The sequence below is a fragment of the Ambystoma mexicanum genome, chromosome 6p, assembly GCF_040938575.1.
Source record: "Ambystoma mexicanum isolate Mex_15411 chromosome 6p, UKY_AmexF1_1, whole genome shotgun sequence".
Lineage (NCBI taxonomy): Eukaryota > Metazoa > Chordata > Amphibia > Caudata > Ambystomatidae > Ambystoma > Ambystoma mexicanum.
Window position 1 is genome coordinate 3,891,484 of NC_090935.1, and position 25,655 is coordinate 3,917,138.

At 46.0% G+C, this 25,655-nt stretch overlaps 1 pseudogene; it reads left to right on the plus strand.

Annotated features, from left to right (window-relative positions):
* LOC138511116 (zinc finger protein 585A-like) overlaps positions 1–25,655 on the plus strand; it is a 501,977-nt pseudogene that overhangs the window by 75,709 nt on the left and 400,613 nt on the right.

The following is a 25,655-nucleotide window of genomic DNA, read 5'->3' on the forward strand; positions in this document are numbered from 1 at the left end:
AGGGCCGTGGGGCTGACACATGCGAGGGCTGTAATGTGTGAGACATGGATGGTGCTTGTGTGTGTAGGCTTGCATGCCAAATGCAGTTGTGTGGGCACACATGTTTGGATGAATGTGTATGTAAGTAGACATGTCCGTGATGTCACGCATGTATGTTGTTTTCGGCTGCATGTATCAGCACTGTGTACATGTGCATGTGTGTGTATTTGACAAGGGTGCAACAGTGATGCAACATGGATGCATGTGACAGCGGTATGTGGAAGCCTGATTGGTAGATGTGACATGGATGCCCGTCTGAACAGTGCAACACTTGGCAGAGGTGTACACATGCATGCAAGTGTGGTGGTGTGTGTACATGTGTGGTGCACTTCCTGTGTTGCATGTGATGTCTGGCTCACCTTTGGCTGCTCATGCTGTTGTATGTGTATGGATGGTGGTGGCAGTTGCGATATGGCTGTGGTATGGCTCATGTGTGCGAGTTGTAATGACATGTGTGTTGGGGATTGTGATAAGATGTCTGAGGTTTGCCAATGCCACTCATGTACAACTGTCATGTGTGTATGTGTCCATTGTACAGTGCCCTGATGCCTGTGTTTTGTTTCTCCCTGTCTGCAGCGTCAACTGATGAAGAGGGCGGAGAAGGTGCTGTGGAGCACAGCGGCGGGGATCCCACCGCCAGCCGGAGACGCAAGGCCCGGCTCCCCTCCCAGATTGTCATCTCGTCGGGGAGTGAGGAGACCGGTGCCGCGTCCCAGGCCGCAGCTGCCGGGCGGAGGTCCAAGAGGCGGAGGTTGGAGTTGGACTCCTCGGCAGCAGAAGGGGCAGCTGGGACCCCACAGGGCCCAACAGGGGAAGATGGCACGGAGTCATCCAGGTTGGTGGGGGGTTTGGTGGAGGAGGAGGCCGTGCAAGCACCAGAGACGGGGTCTGGAGGTGGGGATCCCACTGTGGTGCAGTGCAGGACCAGGGACAGGAGGCAGCACAGGCCGCCGCAGAGGTGCCTGTGCAATCCTGTCCCCGCATCATCTTGCACCAGCAGGGATGCCTACGTCCAGAACCGTTTTCAGGCAGGGGATGAGCTCACATCAACTGGCCTTCCTCTGCCTGCGGACGTGGCTATCCAAGTCCGGGTTGAGCCTGTCCTGGCTGGTGTGGCGTTGCGTCAACGGGCCATGCGAGGTGACCTGCAGTCTTTTCATGGAGGGACTGCACGTCATCTCGAATGGCTCGTTGACCACGTCAGCCTGCTGGGACAGGTCACCCAGGCCGGATTCCTCCATCTGATGGGGCTTGCTCTGACCCCCTCCTCAACTGGACCCCCTACGCGCTAGTCATCCTCTGTGCCATCTTCCCACCCATCAGTCACCTGGGTGCCCTGTGGAGCTGCCTCTGACGGTGCGGCCAGGCTGGTGGAGGAGGCATCCCTGCCACAGTCGGGAGTTGGACGTCCAGCAGGGGTGGCCACATCAACAACTGCACCCCAGCCGGCGGAGGATGTGCAGGCAGCAGGAGGCAGTGCACGGGCAGAGGCACAGCAGCAGCAGCAACGTGGTGGGAGCCATGAAGGCTCGGGGCCTTCAACATCGGAGGGGCAGGCATCGGCTGGAGGGCAGGTTGACCCAGGACTTGAAGTGTCTTCTGTGTGGCAGCGGTTGGGCCAGCAGATCAGTGCGGAGCGGCGGCGGGCGGAAGAGGCGCGGCTCACAATGGTCAGGGCGGAGAACTCCATGCGGAGGGCCCTGAGGCGGGCCGAGTGCCTCGAGGCAATCCGCAGGGGGTTGGAGGAGGAGACGGCGTCGTCCCTGCTGACCCTCGGGGCCATGGAACAGGACCGCCTCCGGGACATCGAACAGGAGTTCGATGATGCCCTGGCCCGGAACACCACGGAGTGAGCCGCTGGACTTGCCCGCCACCTTTGTATATAGTTCTTTAGTTTTAGGTTTCCTTTGTTTCTTTTTATGATTTGGAGTCGACGGACACTGCTCCACTTTTTGTATATAGTTGCATTTTAGTTAGGGTTTTTTGTAGGTTTCCTTTGTTCAGTTGGGCTCATGGACCCTTGGATGTTTTGTACATAGTTCTTCATTGGATTGATTTTATTTTTAATGTGACTTTGGACAACATTTATTTGGATTTGGATTTGGAGTTTTTATTTTTTTAGACAGACATGCTGCTTCTCTTTTTTTCATTGCCATTGTAGTTTGTTTCATTTAATTTGCATTTTTTTTGTTAATACAATTTTGTTTTCATACTTCACTGTCTGGTATCACCTCATTGGTTTCATGCATGTCATGTTGGGTGTTTTCCCATTCAATTGCAACCATTGTGTGTGACGGACATGGGTTCATTTGCTTTATGGACATTGGGGGTGTAACATGTAATTTCAATTTCAATGTGGGTGAATGGGTTACTTGGTTGGGCTTTTTGGCTGTGGAGGCTGACCATAACGCACATGATTGGGGATTGTGAGGACCTGGTGGAGGCTGCCCATGGTGGCTGGGGGGTGGGGGTGGTGGGAGACATGAGTGGGGGCCTGGTGGGGGCTGCCCCACACAGCTGGGGGGGTGGGGGTGGTGGGAGACATGGGTGGGGGCCTGGTGGAGGCTGCCCCTGCACTGCTGGGGGGTGGGGGTGGGAGACATGGGTGGGGGCCTGCTGGCAGGTGCCCCACAGTGCTGGGGGGTGGGGGTGCAGGGGTACATGAGTTGGACATGAGTGGGGGCCTGCTGGCAGGTGCCCCACAGTGCTGGGGGGTGGGGGTGGTGGGGAACATGAGTTGGACATGGGTGGGGGCCTGCTGGCAGGTGCCCCACAGTGCTGGGGGGGTGGGGGTGGTGGGGAACATGAGTTGGACATGGGTGGGGGCCTGCTGGCAGGTGCCCCACAGTGCTGGGGGGTGGGGGTGGTGGGGAACATGAGTTGGACATGGGTGGGGGCCTGCTGGCAGGTGCCCCACAGTGCTGGGGGGTGGGGGTGCAGGGGTACGTACATGAGTTGCACATGGGTGGGGGCCTGCTGGCAGGTGCCCCACAGTGCTGGGGGGTGGGGGTGGTGGGAGACATGAGTGGGGGCCTGGTGGGGGCTGCCCCTGCACTGCTGGGGGGGTGGGGTGATGGGAGACATGAGTGGGGGCCTGGTGGGAGCTGCCCCTGCACTGCTGGGGGTGGGGGTGATAGGGGACATGAGTGCGGGCCTGGTGGAGGGTGCCCCACAGTGCTGGGGGGTGGGGGTGGTGGGGAACATGAGTTGGACATGGGTGGGGGCCTGCTGGCAGGTGCCCCACAGTGCTTGGGGGTGGGGGTGGTGGGGAACATGAGTTGGACATGGGTGGGGGCGGTGGGGAACATGAGTTGGACATGGGTGGGGGCCTGCTGGCAGGTGCTCCACAGTGCTGGGGGGTGCAGGGGTACATGAGTTGCACATGGGTGGGGGCCTGCTGGCAGGTGCCCCACAGTGCTGGGGGGTGGGGGTGGTGGGAGACATGGGTGGGGGCCTGGTGGAGGCTGCCCCTGGGGAGTGGGGAGTGGGGGGTGGGGGTGGTGGGAGACATGGGTGGGGGCCTGGTGGAGGCTGCCCCTGGTGGCTGGGGGGTGGGGGTGGTGGGAGACATGGGTGGGGGCCTGTGGAGGGTCCCCTGGTGGCTGGGGGTGCAGGGGGACATGCGTTGGTGGGCAGTAGTGCAAGTTGACATGTGGGTTGGCTGGGGGGCATGGCCATGGTGGATTGGGTGCCTGCAGGACATGTGCCGTGGAGGGTGTAGAGGGAACACCTGGGAGGGCCCACACGTGCAATTCACGTGTGGTGCTCCCTGCGCACCCCTGTAATACACGTACCCTGATGGAATCACGTGTGGAACTTCCCCCGCACCCCGAAATACACGTACCCTGATGGAATCGCGTGTGTAACTTCCCCTGCACCCTGAAATACACGTACCCTGCTGATATCACGTGTGAAACTTCACGCGCACCCCTGAAATACACGTACCCTACTGATATCGCGTGTGGAACTTCACGCGCACCCCGAAATACACGTACCCTGATGGAATCGCGTGTGTGACTTCCCGCGAACCCCTGAAATACACGTAGCCTGCTCCCCCAGGCCCGTTCGCGTGAAAGAGTTCCCGCGAACCCCTGAAATACACGTAGCCCGCTCCCCCAGGCACGATCGCGTGAAAGAGTTCCCGCGAACCCCTGAGATACACGTAGCCCGCTCCCCCAGGCCCGATCGCGTGAGAAAGTTCACGCGAATCCCTGAAATACACGTAGCCCGCTCCCCCAGGCACGATCGCGTGAAAAAGTTCACGCGAACCCCTGAGATACACGTAGCCCGCTCCCCCAGGCCCGATCGCGTGAAAAAGTTCACACGAACCCCTGAGATGCACGTAGCCCGCTCCCCCAGGCCCGATCGTGTGAGAATGTTCCCGCAAACCCCTGGAATACACGTAGCCCGCTCCCCCAGGCCCGATCGCGTGAGAAAGTTCACGCGCACCCCCGGAATACACGTATCCCGCTCAATCGCGTGTGTAACTTCCCGCGCAACCCCGAAATACACGTGCCCCGCTCGCACAGGCACTATTGCTGTATGTTGCCACTTTTGTAATGCGCAGGGACGCTACCGCCTGCCTTCGTGTGGCGGACGTGTTTCGGCTTGTGCGTGTCTTTCGCTGTGCGTGGCTTTGCCCTATTCGATTCCATGAATACGTGTGGTTCGGGTGCGTGTGGGCGTTCCGTCTGCTTCCCTGCAGTACATCCCCAGTTACGCCCTTATTTTCGCGAGTTGTTCCCCATTCCGCGCGTTACGCCCCGTGTTCCGCCCTCTTTCTAGTGTATGCGCCGAGGTTGTGCGCTTTCACTGTGCGCGTCGCGCACGTCTTTCGGGATGTTGCAGTGACGTGTGCGCCATGCACGGGTTTGGCGCACATCCCGAGGGAGACACGTGCAGGGACTTCCATGTATCGCACGCGTGTGCGTTCGCCTGTTTTTTTCCGCTTGCGCCCGCTTGCGCCTGCTTGCGCAAAGATTTTCGGCGCACGTTTGTTCCATGAATCGGCCCCATGGTGTTTTCTACTTCTATCATAGCTAATTCTGCCTCATTTGTTATTAGTGGTTCTCCCAGTGGTTCTTGGCTTCCTGTTACAGAAGGTTGACTACTGTCAGGAGTATCCTTATCTAGTTGAGCTTGGAGTTCTTCTTCATGTTGCTGTTCATTGTGCAACATTGTTTTGTACTGTGTAAAGTTTACATCAGTTATAGTGCTTTCATTTGCTTTGAAAGCATCCTCATATGAGTCATAGTTATCTAGTAATTGTTCTTCTTTTCTCCATGGTTTGAAGAGTTGTAGCAGGGACATGTAATATACTTCTTTATGTTGAGGAGTCTTCAATGACAATTTGATATGATTAATTAAATTTGGTTTAGTGAGTTTAACTAAGCTGCCTTCACAGTCTGTCACTCTATATTTACCTTTTTTTTCATCGGGTTTCATATTATTTTTGTATGTGTAGTTTTGGGCTATTTGGTATAGACACATGTTTTCCAAAGTATTACTTCTGTTTGGGTAGTATGTGTCCAATAAATTGTTTTTTAAAATGTCTTGGCTGTTGGGATCATGTTTGGCTATTGTTTCTATATCTTCATATGATTTTAGAACTCTTTTTCTAGAATTAGCTGGACCAAGACTTAGCCATACTATATTTTCAGATTTACCATAAAATGAAGTACCAGTTAAACGATCAGCTGCTTCATAAGATCCACATTCTCTATGGGTGAGCATTTTTATGCCCAAACTGTATAATTTCTGAGATACTGTTTTATCTGATGACAGGTCATTCCAGAGGTCTTGGAGCTCTGTCTTTTCTGCTTTAGTTAAGTATGCTGTGACATATTGTGCAACTGCAGTAGAATTGTCTGCAATGTACTGCACATCTATGTTTGCATTCCATAAGTGGGCAATGATTGCATCATAATCATTGATATATTTTTCTTCTTTTCTTTTTATGTAATATGTATTTTTAGGTGACTTTCCTTTAACAGTATGTCTAACTGAAGACATGAGGTTGTTTACTTGACCTGTATTTGTAACTGGTCTAGGGAAACCAAATCGGCATTTGGTGTAGTATTTGCCTTTGTTTTTGTATTTGCGACGACAATATTTTCCACATTTGTGTCTTTGAAATTGTAAAATTTGTGCACAAAGATCACTATTTGTGGCTTCTGATGGAATTTGACAAGTGACGTATTTTTCAATAAACTGTAAAACAGTGGCATCACTGTCTTGACCAAATTTAGGAGCATCTTTAATCCATAAAAGCATGTGGATATGTGGTGCTCCTCTGGCTTGGTATTCTTTTCTCCAAAAGAAGTGTTGCACTTCTCCAAGGGGAGGAACAGTTTTATTACAAATAAAATGTAGCATAACAATGAAGCGATGGTGAAAATATCTTGAAACATTAACAGGATCCAAAGAACAAAGTTCTCCAGGTGTTAGAATATCTATGTTTGTTTTGTTTTTATTTGATATGCGTAGAAAATCATGTAAATCTTCCCATGCATATTCTGCACAACTTAATGTAACAAACCAAGTGGGTGGGCCAAGGTTTCTGATCATACAACGTACATCTCCATGACGTCGAAACCAGTACTCTTTAGTACCATGCATATTTGCTAATAGATTTGTAATATTTGATTGTAAAATCTCATCCTTTTGTTGCACTTTCTCTAATAATTGTGTAGCTGTCATATTTTGAAAGTGTGATCCTGATTTTAATATGTGTGCAACTCCGTAACATAAAGTTGCTAGTTCACTTTCAAAGAGTAGGTGGAATATGTATTCCCAGATTTAGACAAAATGTGGATCTTCAGAATACATCCGTAATGAGCGGTATTCTGAAGCTGATATTTGAATAGGTCTATCATCATATCTTCCTCGTTTGCCAGTTGGAAAGAGTAGAGGAAAAGCACGTGCTTCTATACTTTTTTCCCATATACTGATTGGCGATCCTTTTGTTTGACGCATTTGGGAAGTTTCCAGTACATCTTGTACGGTGTCATTACAGTGCAAAGGATGAATTTTATACTGGTCTAAAGTATTTGATATTGTAGCAGGATCTAGTAGCTCAAATTGACCAGCTTCTTGTGTTTCTTGAATTATTTCAGTTGTATCTTTCAAGTTTTCTTCAATATTAATTTCTTTGTAATATTCATTATTCTCTTTAATATATTGGAAGGCTTGTCTAACTTTATATAAATCTACCAGCTGTTGCCATATTTTTTTGTCTTTTGTAGGTACTCCATTTACTAATATAATTAAAGATTGGTGCATTGGACATTGTACTCCTAGAGTATGCACATTTTCTTTTAGATTTAATGGTAAATAAACTACTTTTCCACGAATGCCTTTTACCAATTCAGAGGGAGGTAATTTTGCTGTTTTTGGTTGAAGGCGTATTATTGCTTGAAATGGGTGTACTGTTTGAATTATGATGCTCTCATATAAATTAAGTTGTTGTAGAGGTTTTGGTACTGGGTATAATTCCAAATTATTTGTGATAGAACGTGAAGGAGTTTGGTTGTTGTCAAGTTTTGTGGTGCAATAACTGCAAAGTATTAAGGGCTCAGTTATTTCATATTTGTTTTCTGCTAGAAGGTAGAGAGCTAATTCAAACTATTTAGAATCTTCATTGTCTTCTATTTTGTATGATAGGTCCACAGTTTTTCTGTTACTTTTATAAAAAATTTTACGGCAACATACACATACATGGTTTGGTACTTCAGCTGATGTACTTTTAAATGTTAGTATTTCTTTTTTGTATGTGTTTAGCAAAAGGTTGCCATGTGTAGAATTGTTGCTTAATTGGTTTAAAGCTATTTCATTCTGTAAATGGCTTTCACTTCCAAAATATTTTTTCTGGATATAGTGAATTTCTTCAAGTAGGTCTTTTGCTGTACCATGTAGAAGGATGTTATTTAACCTTGCTCGTGCTAAAGCAGGACTTTTAGCATAGTACAGTTTATAGACTAGATTTCTTATAGTTGAATGATGTGTTGATATCCCTTTGATATCATGGAAAGTGGTTTTACAAGTACGTCCTGTAATGCAGGCCAATGAATGTCCTTGAAGTCCTGTGTACTTGCGCACTGGACAGGTATCTATATTTTGCAGTAATTTAATTTTGATTTTGTCTTTGCTTTTTACATATTTATTGAGGAATTGGTGTAAAGATTTGAAACATTGTTTGGGAATGTTACACATTGACGTGCATGGTCATTTGTACACTAGACGTTCTGATTCAGTTGAATGGAGGGGTAATTCTAAGTTTTCAGGGCATATTTTTGTAAGGAGTACTTCTTGTTCCATTATGGTATTATTCACTTTTTCATAACCTCGACCACTGCTATTTATGGCAATTGTATTTGTTTGCTTTTGTTTGTACGCTTCTTCATTAAAATATGGTTCTGTGCTCATAGTGTGATTCCATTCACCTCCGCAGATACTTAAGAAGTTCTTTCTGTTGACATTTCGCTTATTGAGAAGTCTTTTTTGTAATTTAGTTATTAGTTTTGTTAGTGGTTTCATTTTGTTTAACAGTAAAATAAATAAATTTCTTTTGAGAAGAATTGCACTGTCCATCAATGCTTCTAAGATTAATTTCCTACGATAGGTTTTAAGCTTTGAACCTGATTTCTCTCCTGTTTTTATAAGATTTTGAAGGACTTTGTGACGGTATATTTTGGCTAAAATACTTTTCTTGGTATGCTTACTTTGCACTATATTAAAATTTGAAGAAGTAGTTTTATCTGTACTGATAGGTGATTTTCTGTTAATTGTTTTTTGGTTTGTTTTACATTTTGATAGAGGAAGCAAAGTTGTTGTACTTGAAACTTTTTGTGTTTCACTAAATGATTGTATTAGCTGTTTTGTTTCAACTTTTTTTACAAATTCTGCTAGAGATGGATGCTTATGTTGGACACCTTTATTTTCATTTGCTCTAATTTTGCGTTGCTTTCTACAGAGTTGTCTTTTGGTAGGCATTCTTTAGGGTCTGTTGAAAAAAATAAAGAAGATATGGGTTGGGGTGTTCTGGAATGTATGTGTGCTGTGTGCATGAGTGTTTGAGTAAGATGATAAAGATGTATGTAATGGTGTGTGATTGTGCATTGGGAACTAAAACTAGTAGGGGTAGGTATTCTTGAATTTATGTGTCACTAAACTGGGGTTCAGATGACAAAAAAAGTAAGCTAGTGGTGTGGAAAAGTACAAATAGTAAATGTAATGTATACAATTAAAACAGTTGTTTGTTCTATAATATGAAAATTGTAGTGGTTCAGTTGGCTAATTTGTGTGTCCAAAAATAGAAATTTGTGGGCCATTCTGGTTGTAAATCGCTGTTTACGACATGAAAAGTTTTGGACAAAATGGTACAAAATCTCTATTTTAAGAAACCAAAATATCTGGTATTAATGTTATAGTATATTTGATTAATAATATAAATAATATGGTGATATTTTACTTACTTTTTTTTTTAAATTAACAGGTAACTTCTTAGTTTTTCTTTCTTCTTCGAATTCGGCTGCTTCTTTTCAGGAAACTGGTCTTCACTGCAACTGTGAAAGCTTCAAATTAGTAACTTTGTTTGTATATAGCACTGTTTTTAATTTAGATATTGATTTTTTTAATTGAAATCCTCAGTGCCTTCTGTAAAACTATTAAACTAATTTATTTACATAAGATACATTGCATCAGTTCAGTGTATATGATATGTTCTTAATGAACACATTGTATTGAATGACTAACTGTAGCAAAAATAAAATATCTTTACTGTGTCTTGTGAAATTTATAATATATTAGTGAATACCACTATTTCTGTAAGTAAACTGTTCTAGGTAATAGCGCCTCAATGTCATGTCTAATTTAAAGTAATTAAGTAAATAAATAAATAAAAACAAAAAATATGAAATTGTATAAGTATTTTTATAAAGGTTTAAACATAGATTGTGTTTGCATGCAATTTTGTTTGAATATATGTAGTCTATATATTTCATTTAAAAAATGTTAGTTTAACATGATTTGAGTGTGTGTGTTTAAAGAAAGTAAAAAGTATAAAGGTGTATAAGTGGTAGTTGATTTTAGGAAATTGAAAAAAGTACAGTAAATTCATTCAACAGATTTTACAAGGTAAAAGTCTGTTTGAAAATGTGTTCATCTACCATAGCTCTCAAGTCACACGCTTTTGGCGGGTATCACACGCCTTGTAAAGGGCAGACTCACCCTCCACGCCTCCTGCACGCCCATTCATTCCAATGGGCGTCTCAACCGCTAAAAACAAAATCGGGTGATTTCACCCGCCTGTAAAACAAAAATGGTTGAGAGCTATGTCATGTACTATACAGAAAATATGCATACCTGAAGTTTGTGTTCATGCATATGGATATGCGTGGAGCTGCAAGTAGAAATCTTGAAGACTTGTACAGTATTTGTGGTAGATGCTGCTTGCCAATGATATGGCACTTGTACTCAGAGAGATTCAGAGTACATTTGCAGTGCTGATCTATGATGATGCAGTTAGATGTAGAGGTCTTGAATGTGATTGGTGCATGGTCATGTGATTTTTGAGGTACATCCAATGAGGGAATGGCAGTGAGAGTGTAGTGGAAATGGTAGAAGGGCTGTTCATGTTACGATATGTCAGCGGACATGGCGCTAGTTCCAGGACATCGGGAGTTACATCCGGGGATTTTTGGGTTCAGAAGTCATGCAAATGAGAATAAGCACTGAAAGGGATTGGTCAGGAAAGATTGGTGGGTGTGTTGTGCCAGGAGAGATTTTTTGAGATACTCTTTTTGCTGAGAGAACAAAAGATAGCTATGGCTGTGTGTTTCAGAAAACAGATTGTTTGGATTTTAGGAGATTCGTGGATACATTGGTTGAAGGTGCATGCAGAAAGCTGTGGAGTAGCTGTAGATCTTGGATTCCCACATGTGGAAGTACACTGGCATGGAGTACGTGGAATGAAGTGGTTGGATTTGCTACCTCTCTGTGCTTCTTTGGAGACAGAGCAACATCCAGACATAATTGTAATTCATTGTGGAGGGAACAGTTTAGGGCATGTGACTGGAATTTTTTTGCAATTTGCTATGAAAGAAGGACTGAGGAAGGTTATGGACATGTTTCCTAGTTCGCAAGTGATATTTTCACGGATTGCGCAGAGACAAATGTGGCTTTGTTCTTCTTCATTTGGTCCACAAATGGAAAAAGCAAGGCGCAATGTTAATAACGCTGTTTGTGGCTTGTCAAAAAAGAGATTTTGGCATGTCTTCTTCTCACAATGAAAATATTATGTTTTGTAGTACATACATTTTTCGCAGAGATGGAGTCCATCTTACTTATGCTGGCAATCAGATTTTTCTGAGAAATGTACAAAATGCATTGCGACCTTTTTTGGAATTACAACAACGATTTTGAAGTAGATGTTAAGCATTTACAATTTTTGACTTACAAACACCATCCAAAGGCTCTTTTCAGAGCCACCACTTCTTTCCAGAGAAAATTACAATGTTTGTGATGGAGTAGTAACCCAATTTTTTTAATGTTCGCGAACTGTTCGCGGACTTCTAAAAAATACAAAGAGCCCTGCTTCATTTATTTTCACTTCTATTTTTTAACTGGGAAAGGCGGCTCTGAAAAGAGCCTTATTTTTTTTGATTTTTGTAATTTTGTATTTTTTTTGGTTTTTCAGACACGACACAGTAGGAGAGGAGGGTAAAGGAGGGTAAAGGGGGGGACACCAACCACAGAGATAAGAAAGGGCGAGCTGAGAGAGGAAGATGTAGAGTGGGTTTTATTTGGGTAGTGAGCAGATCTTCTCGTGCTCTGAGACGATAGTCTCAAAAGCACTCCGAAGTCGCTCCCCCCTGCAGAGTACTGTGTCACAGTACATACATACAACTGTGACCCTCGAAAGGTAAGGGTCATCAGCATTCTGTATGGCCTGTGAGGCAGCTTCAGAAAGACGCTGTCCCACAGAGGTGGTCCTTGTGGTGACAGGATCAGAAACAGAGGATGAAGTAGAGGAAATCAACCTGCTACGTTCTTCGCAAGGTACAACCCTGCGAATAGCCCCAGAGTGAAATGACCTCAGGTGTCGCTTCATAGTAGTGGTCCCAAAGCTGTAGTTACTGTGCTTCCCGAGACTGAGTATCATTTTGCACTCATTGCAGGTAACATGGTTCGCACGAGCCTTAGGACCATTCCCATGAATGGTAAATAACCGCCACACCCAAGACTCACGTCTAGTGCGGGTAGTAGGGATTTCCTCTACCTCATTCTCATCATCATCCTCTTCTTCCTCCTCCGCATCCTCAGTCCTGTTCCCATCTTCAGGCCCTTGGGGAGGTGGTGGTGGTGGAGGGGGTGGTGGTGGTGCTGAAGCAGGTGCAGCACCAAGTGGCAGTTCAGCAGCCAAGGATGCCATGTCGATGATGGTGTAGTCTGCAGGTGGCAGCAAAAATCACTGTGTTCTGAAGAATAGCCAGAAACACAATGGGAATAAGCTCTTGGGCGTGGTCTTTTATAGGGGTGCTTGTGCGCGGTCCGCGGACATGCGCACTTTGCGCGGACAGATCGAACACAAAAAAAGGATCGGAAAGTTTCAAAACGTATATAGAAAGTCAAGATTGCTATGTGGGACTTGTGGCATGGTGAGATTTTATTGAAAAATATTATGGATTAACTGAAAATGTACTTTTAAATTGTTCGGGGACACGAACAGTGTCCGCAATTTCAGGACACACGATGAGCGTGGGCGCGGTCATATGATCTGTTTGCGAACTAGTCTGCGAAGGAAGCACCTGTCCGCAGGACACCAAGTGCACGGAGATTGGTTAGCGCATGCGCATTGATGTCCTACGGACACTGTTCGGGTTGTGAAGTAATTAAAAGTGCGTCACACGTGAAACGAATATTTCAGGACACCACGTGTGTTCTTAGAACAGTTTAAACTTGGTAGCGAACAGTAAGGACAGATATAGTGTTCTTCAGGACACGTGTAATTTAGTTTATGTAGGAACATTTCATGACACCAATTGTGTTCTTAGAACACTTTCAATTGGGTAGCGAACACTACGAACAGTTGTACTGTTGTTCATGACACATCATTTTCGTGTATTTAGGAACATTTCAGGACTGCAATTGTGTTCTTAGGACAGTTTTAAGTTGATAGCGAACATTAAGGACAGATATAGTGTTCTTTAGAACACTTTAATTTTTGTTTCTTTACGAACATTTCAGGACACCACGTGTGTTCTTAGGACAGTTTCAACTTGCTAGCGAACAGTACGAACAGGTGTGGTGTTCTTTAGGACACCTCCATTTTCGTTTATGTACAAACATTTCAGAACACTCGCACTGTCCGCGAACACTTTTATTGTTTTTAAAAAAAAAACGGAAACTGTTCACAATACAATATAAAAATTAAACTTTATTTAACATATATTAATAATTTATGACAGAGAAGGTGAGGCAGAAACAGAAACAAAAACAGGAGAATTTGGGGTTTTAACATGATTGGTATTAGGTGAGGAAGGGATGGAAATCTCATCAAAACGTTTTGGATTATGGAGAGGGTTTGGGGATAATTGACTGGGATATGGTGACGAGGGACAAGTACATGTGGGGCAATGGTATGACGTTTTTGTTTTAAAATGATCTTCAACAAAAGTTTTTAAATTATTAAAATTGGTCAACAGTAAATCATTTTTTTCTTTTATGTTGTCAAGCGTGTTTTCCATAACAGCTTCTTCAGAGGTAGTTTCTATTTTGTTATGCTCTGAATAAAAAAAATATATACATGTTAAATGTATACAAAATAATAATATTTAAATGGTTTATATTATAAAGTGTTTACCATTAGTTTCACTATCGTGTGACATTTCTTCATGTGGGAAATTGTCCTCTAGCCATTCCAGAGTACTAGACATTTCTGTGAGAAAAAAAAAGAAAAGATAATATATTTTTTAATCTAATACAGAAAGTTTATAAATATATGAGTACAATGAAGTACACTTACTATTTCTGGTAAGATAAGTCCTATGTATTCAGTGGGTCTGGTCTTGTTCTCAGTTCTGTTGTGTCTGTGAGGTAATTATGTTGGAAGCCAATTTATGTTCTTGTGGTATATTCCATTTCAGAACATATTGTATTTAAATGAATGGTTAGTGTGTTACATATATGGGTTACATTTCTTATGTATTACTATATATAATGTGTTTGTGTGCTGCTTTTTGAATTTGTTAAATGTTCTTATATTATGATATAACAATCAAACATACCCCCTCCCCCCAAAGTTTTTAGGTAGTGGTACTGTTCTCCGAACATGTCCGCGAACATTAAATAATTTCGCGGACATCAAGTTCATAAGAAGAGATCTAGTCAGTTCCATATGACATGTATATAAAGTGAAAGTCATTATTGTTAAGTTTTGCTACTAAAAACCTATGAAATTCCGTGAAAAAACTTTGTTAAAGGGACGTTATGGTTAAGTTGCGCTACTAAAAACCTATCAAATTCAGTGAAAAAAACTTTGTTAAAGGGACGTTATGTTTAAGTTGCGCTATTAAAAACCTATGAACTTCAGTGAAAAAAACTTTGTTAAAGGGACGTTATGGTTAAGTTGTGCTACTAAAAACCTATGAAATTCAGCGAAAAAAACTTTGTTAAAGGGACGTTATGGTTCCAAGTAAAACCGAAAAACCCTTGAAATTCGCCAGTTCTGGTAAGCTAAGCAACCATAACTCGCGCCACCACCGTGCTCTGCTAAGACTAACACCCAGGACATCAAAGATGACATCACAAATGTCATTGATGACATCACTGATGACATCACATGTGCATTTACCTTTCATGAAAAGTCTGTACAAGGGTTTCTTATTGTAATGTTAATTTTAAAAAAAGTGTCAATGATCATTGGAATAAATATCAAGGGCTATTTAGTCCATCAGTATACTAAGGTGCTCATGTAGAAACATAGGCATTGTGTGCAGCATACATGATGGAGGTGCAATATTCAAAAGCTTGCCATGTTGAATAGAGAAATGATAACTGTTTTCTTATTAGACTTTTGCATACTGTGAAACATGTGATAAGTAGATAATAAAACACAAAGAGACAACACCACATACAAATATGAGTATATACAAGGAAATTGAAGTAGTAGCAAAAAGTGTTCATAACCTAACTGAGTACCTTTATGCAGAGAAATGATTGCTCTGTTTCAAAGCTGCTACTTACCCTATATATATATATATATATATATATATTTCTGAGGCTTGTGGAATCTGCTTAGATCACATGCTGTGCATAGGCCGACATCTAGTGGAAGCTGCGGAGTATTACAGTTTGTTTTTCGAAACTCGAAAATGGGCGTCGACACAGGCGTGCCAGTAATACTATCCCTAGTGTGACGTCCACTGTACCCAAGATCCCTCACGCGTGTAGGATCCTCAGATTGTTTTTTTCCGCCATACTGGTCGGAAGCATCTTGCGGAGTTCCCTGGCCTTAGCCATACTTTTGCTGTTATTATAATTATAATTCTTATTCTTTCCCTTCCCCACCCCTACGTCGACCCTCAACCTCGACGACGGCTGGAGAAGTCATCGACCGTCGACTGCTGCACGACGGATCTGGGCCTTGGAAGGCCGCTGGCCTCGGCCCGGGCCTAGTAGGCCGCTGGCCTCGGCCCTCACAAGTAGGGAGAGTGGGGGGTGGTACATACTCTTCACTCTTGATATAAAGTTACATTTATATATTCCTACACTTAGCAGCCCGCTGCCTTAAGGTGCGTATGGAGGGTACCCCTTTTCAATTCTGCCCCAAGTGCAATCGCAAATACCCTTGGGTCGACAGGCACGCCACGTGCAATCTCTGCTTGCCGAGAGATCACCTCGAGGCGTACTGCAGAGCGTGTAGTAGGTTTAAACCTAAGACACTTAAGGACCGTTCGACAAAGCGTTGGGCCCACCACGCCAGGCAGGAGGCCATGGCAGCGGAGGGCGCCTTCAGCGATGGCAGCGACGCCGTACTTTCGGACGGCGAGGGCATCACGGCGTCTAAAGACAGCCGACGAGCGCAGGTCCCCGACCTCGGAAGGTTGTCCGGCAGGGCGGCTATGGGGAAGACCCCCGGCGACGCAAGCGCTACACACTCAACACACACTAAACACACTAAGACCAACCGGACCTCGACGACGTCGACTTCCCGGAAAGAGGCACAAAAAGAACGGTCCGACTCGGCGTCCTCTGGGCGCTCTCGATCGAGATCACCTCACGACGCAAGGCAATCATCCACTCTTGCCAAGAGTGCCTCGCTACACACATTAACGGAAGTTCGATCGTCGGGAGACGAAGACGACTTCCACCCCCAGGCCGCGCTACTAGTTACCGAGACCGCGGTTAACACCAGTGAGGCCCCACGCTCCCTAGACCCTCGACGCCAGGCGCCGAAAGTCTCGGAGGCCCCCAAGGGACAAGGAAAACACTTTTCCACACACGGGGAGGGGGGGAAACAGCGGAAAGCACAGCCTTCCACCCCTGTAAAGCCATCCTCTCACCCTGGGCAGACAATCAAGCACAAGTCTACCCCTAAAAAGTCCCAGAAATCACCTGCTAAAATAATACCCTGTTCCAGGGAATGGTCCAGTGAGGACATAGACAGGGTTATGTCTAGGATGTCTTCCTTAGCTGATTTTTATGATAAGAACCCAGAACACTTTCTTTCATATAACCCTCAAGGGGCCACACCCTCAGGCTCCTCCGATCCCATCCCGCTAAGTAAAAAGCCCCGGTTCGAAAGACCTGAACCCTTCGAGGTTCAACCTTACTCCACTCCATATTCTACTCCACTCCCCAGTTACCAGGGACAAGTTTTCCCTGAACAAGACCAGGAGTTTGACATTATGGAAGAACAGACCAGGACAGATTACTATGCAGAGGATGAGGACTTGGAGGGGGGAGAAGATGAGGAAATCTACAGAGTAGATTCCCCAGTACAAAGCGAAAGCCCAGTTACTGACTCTCCAGTAGATAACCAGCCCCTCCTTAACGAGGTTCTCGCGCGAGCAGCGGAACACTTCCACATCGACACCCACGGTGTACAGGAGGAGAGGGACTTCGCGGAAGAATTTGTAGGAGAGAAAAGACCGGTCGCTCAGACCATCCCTATCCTCAAATCCATCCAACGAAGAATAGATCCTTCCCTGGTGAATCCTAACCTCACCAGAGCTGTCAACCCCAGAATTGAGAAGATTTTCCGGGCAGCCCAGTCTGACCCTCTATATATAAGGGGACATCTTAAACCAGATTCCCTAGTGGTTACCAATACTAGAAAAAGGGCTGGCACGCCTTTATCTTCATCAGAAGCTCCTCCCGACAAGGAGAGCAAAAAACTTTACGGGTTTGGCAGGAAGGTAGCCTCAACGTCCGCCTACCAAACAAGGATTGCGAATTCCACCACCCTGTTGGCTAGTTACAATTGCCATCAATGGGAAGAAGTCGCGGCGCTCATTGCCTCTGCTCCAGAACCGTTAAAAGGCCAGCTGGCTCGGATCTCGGCAGAGGGGAGAACCGTGTCGGGTTGCATTTTAAAAGCAACCTTCGACGCCGCTGACAACGCAGGGAGATTGATAGCAGAAGGTACGGTTATCAAAAGACATGCGTGGTTACGGCAGTCGGGATTCAAGTCAGAAACCCAGGCTTCTTTAATAGACAAGCCAGTGGAACCCGACCTATTGTTTGGGAAAGCGGTCGAAGACGCACTTAAAAATGCCAAGGAGGAATATGAGACTCTCAAATCCCTTGGCCAACTTACCAACAAACCCCCTAATCAGAGGGGGAACAGTAATTTTCGTCGCCCACGCGGCCAAAATTCACAAAGAGGCAACTATGCCCAGGGACAGGGTACACAATGGAATAACAACCAGCAGTCTACCCAAAGTTATGGCAGGGGTAACAAGAGAGGTCGTGGAAAAGGCAGAGGCAGCCCCAACAAGGGAAGTGCCACTCCTCCACCAAAACAGTGACGCTCAGTTCAGGGTCCCTTCTCACGCAACCCCAGTAGGGGGACGCATTTCCACCTTCACCCAGGCCTGGGAAGGGATCACCTCAGACAGATGGGTGCTGTCAACAGTATCCGCAGGATATTGTATAGAACTACTTCAGCGTCCCCGGAACCATCCTCCAAGACAAAGAGTGCACTCCCTAGAGCATCAAAGGATCCTCCTAGAGGAGATTGCCATTCTGCTACAAAAGGACGCGATAGAACTCGTCCCAGGACTCCAGGTAAACAAGGGTATCTATTCAACCTACTTCCTTGTGCCAAAGAAAGATTTAACAATGCGTCCAGTATTGGACTTACGGCCTGCCAACAAGTATGTCAAGCCCCAAAAGTTCCGTATGACCACGCTACAGGAGGTAATCCCCCTCCTAAAAAAGGGGGATTACATGGCAACCTTGGATATGAAAGATGCTTATTTTCATATTTCCATGCTCCCAGCGCACAGAAAGTACTTGCGCTTCAAGGTCGACAGTCGCCACTACCAATTCAAGGTACTGCCCTTCGGGATAGCTTCAGCACCAAGGGTATTCACCAAGGTACTGGCGGTGGCGGCTGCACACCTACGCAGGGAGGCAATCCCGGTATACCCTTATCTAGACGACTGGCTCATAACGGGGGAAACCCCAGGAATTTGCAGGTCAAACATTCAGAGGACTATCGACCTCCTCCACGAATTAGGCTTCTCGATCAACGAGAAGAAGTCAAGTCTAGTGCCAAGCACCTCAAAACAGTTTCTAGGAGCTATCCTAGATACTCAGGAAGGACTGACCTTCCCTTCAGAAGACAGAATTCGGAATATACTCCAGCAAATTCCGCATTATCAGTCAGGTCAACGGATAACAGTACGCAAAGCTATGCGGTTACTGGGCATGATGGCGTCATGCATTTACCTGGTTCCCCACGCGCGTCTGCGCATGCGTCCCATGCAGGAATGGTTGGCGAAACAGTGGTCTCAGGCAAATGGTCATTGGGACGATCTAGTGGTCGTTTCGCCAACACTCGTACAGAACCTACACTGGTGGACAAGAGACAACCTCGCAAAGGGGAAACCCTTTTACGATCCCGAGGTACAAGCCGTGGTTACTACGGATGCATGCCTGACTGGGTGGGGAGCGCACCTTCTCCACCACACAGCTCAGGGACTCTGGTCCCACTCAGTAGCCAAAAACCACATCAATCTGCTAGAGCTTCTGGCAGTATTCCGAGCGCTAAAGGCGTTCGAGCCTCACCTACGGAACTTGTCGGTGCAGATCAGGACGGACAGCACGACAGCCATGTTCTACCTGAACAAACAAGGGGGGACTCGTTCGCCAAATCTGTCCAAGCTTGCCCAGAAAATCTGGATATGGGCACTCAGACGGAACATCTTCCTGTCATCGCAACATGTTCCAGGGGAGCTCAACTTCCTAGCGGATGCGCTAAGCAGAGACTCCCTCCCAGGAGAACACGAATGGGTCCTTCACAGAGACGTGGTAGAAGATCTCTTCTCTCAGTGGGGTTTCCCCACTATAGACCTATTCGCCACAAGCGAAAACAAACAATGCCCAGGATTTGCATCCAGGTTTCCCCAACCGGACTCCCAGGGGAATGCCCTGTGGATGAACTGGTCAGGGATGTTTGCGTACGCTTTTCCACCAACTCCTCTCATCAGGAAGGTGGTGTACAAGATGAACAAGGAATCAATGACGCTCATTCTAGTCGCTCCCATGTGGGCGAGACAACCATGGTTTCCACACCTACGCAGGATGGCGGTGTGCGAGCCCATCAGACTCCCAGCCTGGTACAACCTACTGTCCCAGCAACAGGGTCAAACAGTGCATCAGGAACCCAACTCTATGAACCTAGCAGCATGGCTCCTGAAGTCATAGAGTTTGGACATCTCAAATTACCACAGAGGTGTATGGACATTCTAAAGGAGTCCAGGAAACCAAATACAAGGCACTGTTACTTCGATAAGTGGAAAAGATTCGTTATCTGGTGCCAGAATAAACAAATCAACCCGGTTGATTGCACTCCTTCCAACGTTGTAACTTACATGCTCCACCTGCTGGATGCAGGGTTGGTTTTTAACTCGCTGAAAGTACACCTGGCAGCCCTCTCGGCTTACACCACATCCCATAACAAGGTCTCGTGGTGGAAAGTACCAGTAGTTAAAGCCTTCATGGAAGGAGTAAAGAGACTTCACCCTCCTATTTCGAACCCACCGCCAGGATGGGATCTCAACGTGGTGCTAGCTAAGCTCATGGGACCCCCATTCGAACCCATGCATAAAAGTAGTCTCAAACACCTGACTTATAAAACGGCCTTCTTAGTAGCCATTACCTCCATAAGAAGGGTCAGTGAAATTCAGGCTCTGTCAGTGCAAGATCCTTTCTTTACTATCCACAAGGACAAACTGGTTTTACGCACACACCCTAGGTTCTCACCTAAATTCATATCCAAGTTCCATGTAAACCAGTCCATCGAGCTGCCGGCTTTCTTCCAAAACCCGCAAAGCTCGGCTGAGGTGAAACTACACACCCTAGATGTGCGTAGGGCGGTCCTATACTATGTAAATAAAACCAGACCGCTAAGGAAAACAGATCAACTGTTTGTCTCCGTAGCTACAGGCAGAGAGGGAGATCGCGTCTCTAAGGGCGCTATCTCGAAGTGGATTATCAACTGTATACAGCTGTGTTACTCTCTTTCTGAGAAAACTCTGCCTTTTACGCCAAGGGCCCACTCTACTAGAGGCATTGGTGCCACTCTGGCTTTCATTGCAAATGTTCCCCTCGACACCATTTGCAAAGCGGCTACTTGGAGCTCTATTCACACTTTTACTCAGCATTACTGCATTGACACTCATTCCAAGACAGATACACAAGTGGGACAAGCGGTTCTAAGACACCTGTTTGCTCATGACCCTTCTCACTTCCCACCTCCTTCTTCGGGTACTGCTCGCTAATCTATGCACAGCATGTGATCTAAGCAGATTCCACAAGCCTCAGAAGGGATACATTACTCACCGTAATCGTATTTCTGATGCTTGTATCTGCTTAGATTCACATGCGACCCACCCTTCCTCCCCTCCGAGAGAAGGCGCATGATTGCTTGTAGTCTTACCTTTCTGTCTATCTGCTTGGATTACCTGTACTCACGCTACTCCTCATGCTTCCTCATGTCAGAAAAAATACAATCTGAGGATCCTACACGCGTGAGGGATCTTGGGTACAGTGGACGTCACACTAGGGATAGTATTACTGGCACGCCTGTGTCGACGCCCATTTTCGAGTTTCGAAAAACAAACTGTAATACTCCGCAGCTTCCACTAGATGTCGGCCTATGCACAGCATGTGAATCTAAGCAGATACAAGCATCAGAAATACGATTACGGTGAGTAATGTATCCCATATATCACATGATGTGCCTGGTCTCTAAGGAAAGTAGTGTGAATACAAGATATAAAAATATGAGCATATACAGGGAAAGTACAGTAATAAAAAAACAACAGAACTATCAGAAAGTGCTGACAACTCTACTGATTATGTTAATGCACAGAAAGGATTGCTGTCTTTCCAGCTTGTGTCTTCCCCTATGTATATGTTTCATGTGATATGACTGGATCCTAAGGGAATTATTGTAAGAACATACTTGAAGGATAAGTCTACAAATATACTACCATTTCCACTTTTAATTCCTGACTGTTACTGAAGAAAACCATGTGGCCTAGATATGTCAGTAAAGGAAAAAAGGCGGAACCAGACATGTGATGTCATCAGTGATGTCATCAATGACATTTGTGATGTCATCTTTTATGTCCTGGGTGTTAGTCTTAGCAGAGCACGGTGGTGGCGCGAGTTATGGTTGCTTAGCTTACCATAACTGGCGAATTTCAAGGGTTTTTCGGTTTTACTTGGAACCATAACGTCCCTTTAACAAAGTTTTTTTCACTGAATTTCATAGGTTTTTAGTAGCACAACTTAACCATAACGTCCCTTTAACAAAGTTTTTTTCACTGAATTTCATAGGTTTTTAGTAGCGCAACTTAACCATAACGACCCTTTAACAAAGTTTTTTTCACTGATATATATATTTATGTATATATATGCCTCACAGTAGTCTCTGGTGCGTGGGCTTGAATGCGCGATGGGTCGCAATTCATCGGATAACCAGGTTTCTTTGATGAAAAGTATGTCCAGGCTGTCTGAAGAGATGAGGTTGTATATGTTGTGTCGGTTTTTGGTGATCGGCGGAGGGCTGGTAAGGGTGGTTGGGGATGGTAGGGGAGGGGTTTCCCTAGTGGAAGCCTCGCAGGGGGGGTTGTGTGCATAGTGAGGAGGGTAGGGAATGTGGTGCTAAGGAGGGGGAAGGTAAGGAGGATGGGAAGGGGATGATGTATAGGGGCTGGGAAGGGGGAGTATTTGTTCTGGGGAGGCAGATTGTCTCTGCTGTTGTGTTAGGGGGGAGTCTCTGATCATTCTGTGGTTCGGTGGAACGAGTGTTTGTCATGTGCGGGTCCTTGGGGCGGCTGTCTGGAGTGGTGGAAGGGAGAGGAGGGAGAGTGCTTTAAGGAGCTTAAGGTGAGGGGTCAGAGGAGGGTAGGGGTGCTGGCGAGTATACATGTGATGACTGGGGTAGCCGAGAGAGGGTGTTGGTGAATGGAAGTGGAAGTTTGTGAGGTGTGGCTCCAGGTTGCTGAATTCCAGGGAAGTGTGGAGGGGGCTCAGCGGGGTTAATGCCAGGGTTGTTGAAGGATTTGTTGAAGAGAGATTTCACTGGGTCGGGAGAGATGTGGGGATGACCTAGGCATGGATTTAGGGGGGGATAGGGAGAGGGGTGCAGAGATGAGATGGTCCGGGTATTGTGGACTCTGTGTTTGAGGGGATTCTTCGGTGCCTGTGCTGTGTGTTGGCGAGGGACATCCGGGTTGGTACTTACGGATGCAAAGGCTGATGTGGGAGGGGATCTGGTGGGTGTGAGGGTGGAAGAGGGCTGTGTGGGTAAGTCGAAGGGGGGGCAGAGGAAGAGGTATGGTGTGGTGAGGGGTGTTCCCCCGAGGCCTGAATGTGTGGATAATATATTTACACTGGATGTCATGTAAATTCTTGGAGTATTTAATTTAGATCATTCTTGTTATAGATTAATTAAACATGTGATAATGTTTGCTTTCCCCAGACCTGACTGCTTTATTGGTGTGTCCTCGTGTTCAGCAAAAAGCAAGGATCACAGACTGCAAAAGGTAAATAACTGCTGTAATATATGTGTGCCTTTCTGCACACATTGTTCTTTGTGTTTGAGGTGGCTTGTCTCCTGGCCTGCATACTCGTGCCCTCCATGTCTCCTCTTCCTTTCTATACAGTTACACTTCCACTCCCACCAACCCCCCATTGTGCCCTGTGTGTGGACTAGGAAATAAAAAAGTGGCCCTGAAAATGGTTTTCAAAGTGGCCTCATGCTGCATAGAGTAAAGAAGCATAACGAACAATCCCAACCCCTCAAAGAGCATAACTAATAATCCCAACCCCTCAAGGGAGCATAATGAGCAATCCCAACCCCTCAAGGGTGCATAACGAGCAATCCCAACCCTTCAACAGAAGCATAACGAGCAATCCCAACCCCTCAACAGAAGCATAACGAGCAATCCCAACCCTTCAACAGAGAGGGCCTCATTACGACCCAGGCGCTAATGGGTTAACGGTGCCGTAAAAGGCTACGGCGCCGTTAACCTATTAGCGCCCAATTACGAGGTCCCTTTGCGGGACCCGACCTTAACGGCGGGTGTAGACCAGCCGTTAAAGTAGGGACCCGCAAAGGGACCTTGGTGCTAATTACGGCGCCGCAAATTGCGGCCCCGTACTTAGTGCCTTCCCCATTCCCATTGAGCCCTATGGGGCAAAAATGGGAATGGGGAAGGGCCATGGAGGAAGGGGGAATTACCGCCCCGCCAACCTTGTAATGGGGTGGTAATTCCCCCTTTCTCCATTGCGGAGTCGGTAACCTACCGGCATGGACCATGGTGGTAATAGCACCATGGTCTTCCGCTAGGGTCGTAATGAGGCCCAGAGTATGGATGCGGGTAAAAATGTGCATTATAAAACACATTTATCCATAAACTAAAAGAGTCCTCCACTACCACTACGATTCACAATTACTCGCTCTCTTCTTGATATGCTCTCTTTCTCACTTTCTTTCTCACTTTCACTTTACCATTTCTTAGCTGGATACTTTTCGACTGAGCACCCACGCAGCGCCAGACCACTCTGTCAAGGGTAGTGTATCTTGCTTTAAAAGTTCAATCAATCTTCGTCAGTTCAAATTTACTTGCGTCCTTTATCACTCGCGTTTTAACAATGTTTATTCCAGCGCTCGCCATACATTGTTGCTGCTTGCAACCTTGACTTCAACACAGACCGGGCTTGTATTGTCTTCCCAACTCACCGGCTGTGTTGATTTCACTGACGCTGCTTTGTCTTCGGAGCCAAGGACAGTACCACAGCAGCTGGTGCTTCTTTCCGCCTTGATTATGGACGCGGAGGGCTCTGGGTACCGCTGACACATAATGCAGGATTCTTCAGCCTGGTTTCCTGGTCTTACGCTTTCTATTCTCGAGGTTTCATGAAAGTAATGGTTCCTTGTCGGAAAGGTCAAGGGAAATTCCCTCTGTGCGATCCCCTTCTCTTTTGCCATCTTTCTTCTCTCGTTAAACTGCCATCTTGGAACTGCGGTTTCCTTGTGTGCCTTGCTGCGCACAGAGTGTGCTCTCGTGCACCGGCTTTTATTCGTGAGCCTAAGTTTAATGGAAGTCTGGTGTGTGTGTGATGGTCAGTAATTGCCTGACCCTGTCTGACTATTGTATTGGGATATGTCGGGTATACGGCTCGGGTGTTAGTCTGTTTTCCCTCACAGTGAGCTGTTCGTGAGAATGTGTTAGTGTTGGAAAAGGTGGGGGTGGTTGAGTTCCTGAGTAACGTACTTGGTATGATGGGGTTACGGTGTTACAGGGAAGGGGATACCGCCCCTCGCCATTCAGTGTCCCACTTCCACTCCCCGAAGACCCCTCAACCAGGTGTTCCTCCTGCACTGGTCCACCACCAGGAACTGGATCCAAAAGCTATGGTTGTGTTCTGGCCACCTGGATGAGAGATCCCTGGGGACTAACGGGTGAGACACCTTCTGGTTTCACACAGTGAGGAGTAGGAATTCCATCATGGAGCATCATTCATTAAATCTTCACAGAAATCCCTCTCATCAATGTAGCCCAGACTCTAGGAGGGTCTCAAACACAGATCGACCCATTCATTGCTCTCCCCTACCGCCTGACCCACTGGATTTGTGTGAAACCTTTACAAGGGGTGTGTATCCTGAACTCTTTGGTTGGGTGCAAATCCACCCCCTCAGTACCAGTTACTAATATCATAGTCTACCTGGTGCAAACCACAAAGCGGCATTTTTGGGCTTTGAGCTTGAGCCCTCAGTCCATTTTCTAGTTGAACAAAAACATATTTAGAGATCCATTGAGTGGACGCATTAAAAAATACTCCACAATAGCATTTCCTAAACTAAGTAATACGTT